We start from the raw sequence: 1,704 nt of genomic DNA on the forward strand, positions 1-1,704 counted from the left end.
TGCTACTGCAGCACAGATCATGTTGGAGGAGATGACACATGAAAGTGAGGTACTCTGCACCCCCCAAAAAAAGGTTTCCACAGTTGTTTGGGGAGATTTTTGGATTTCTGAATAAGTTGGGCTGTTTGTGGACAACGTGTAACACAGAATCACACACACCGCTAAGGACATAAAATATAACTTAAAAAATCATTTGAGGGGTGCTGGTGGCCTAGCGGTCTAAGCGCCCCACATATAGAGGCTACAGTCCTTGTCGCAGGGGTTGCCGGTTCGATTCCCGGCTGGTCGACCATTTCCTGCATGTCTTCCCCCGCTCTCTGTTCTCCACATTTCCTGTCTCTCTTCACTATCCTATCAAATAAAGGCAAAAAGGCCAAAAAAATCTAACTTTAAAAAATCATTTGAAACAGATGATGACATGCAGGTAAGTCAGTTACTGTATATTTATAAGATTGATGCTGCTCCACCTTTGTCTTGTCTTCCTGTGATTTGACTGATTGTTTTTTTTTCAAAATTTTCCATAGACACAACAATAACATCGTTATTGCACACTGATCACATGCTTTTTTTTACTCTTGTTCTCAGAAGTAGACTCCTTACAACTTACTTTGTAACTTAATGATGCAGTTTGTGAAAGTGGCCAAGCTGACAAGACATGTCTCCCTGCCAAGTCACAATACAAATGTATGACTCTCTCAATATCTAATCTGACACAGTTGTTTGAGTCTATGAAATTATTATTTAGTCTAAACATGGCGTTAAAACTTACAAAACAGAGGTACCAACAACTCTTGTGGCCAGTTCAACATCCTTGGTGGTTTTATCTTGTGGATGTATTCATGTTTGAAAATCCCTCAAATAAAGAACTGATCAAAATGTAACAGCAACCAGCATTTAGTCTCTTAGCTTTATGAACAAAGGTATAATAGTAATCTATACCAGGTAATAATGTCTTTTGTCTTTCTGCGTAATTACAATATCCACAATATCTGTAGGCGTCTCCCTCGCATCAGAAAACTAAATCACTTTTGCTTTTTCTAATTATGAAGACGTACACGTGACAGAGTAGAGGGTGGGGAATTAAGTTTTAATTTGTGCTCCTCTGAACATTTAACATTTTCTGAAAGGTCAATTAAAACTGTTCACAAGTCTCTGGATAATCTTTTCCTGGAAAGACTCACTGAAGTTCATGTTTCTTTTTCTATTTACCTCACTTTTATTTGGTTCAATGCGCTCAAAATCAGGACGAATTATCCCCAAACTCTCTGTGTGGGGCAAGTCTCTAGTAGTGAAGAAAAAAGAGAAGAAACATTTTTTTTTTTTTGGTGATTTTCAGGATGGGATGTCCCGTGTCTTTCTGCACATGCCAATCTGTAGGTCAGAGCATTGTTATCCAGCCATGCTTACCCGGTTTATCAGTCTACCTCAGGTAACCCCGAGCCGCTCTGTTTTGGAGGTTATTATGACATTTTCTCTCGATTTGAAGGTGTTTTCTCCCAGCTCGTCACATTCCATCTGCGTTAACATTCAGAAGAGACCAAACATTCAGGAGCAGCAACACAAGGTTAGTAAGGGTCACTGCTGTTCTTACACAATGTGCAGTTCACTGACCCTGTGTGTATCTGTGCAGCAAAACACTACGTACAAGACGGAGAAAAACACGGTTACAGTGGGGAAATCCTTGATGAGAAACAAGCAAGTGGG

The sequence above is a fragment of the Notolabrus celidotus genome, chromosome 2 (genome assembly GCF_009762535.1).
Source record: "Notolabrus celidotus isolate fNotCel1 chromosome 2, fNotCel1.pri, whole genome shotgun sequence".
Taxonomy (NCBI): domain Eukaryota; kingdom Metazoa; phylum Chordata; class Actinopteri; order Labriformes; family Labridae; genus Notolabrus; species Notolabrus celidotus.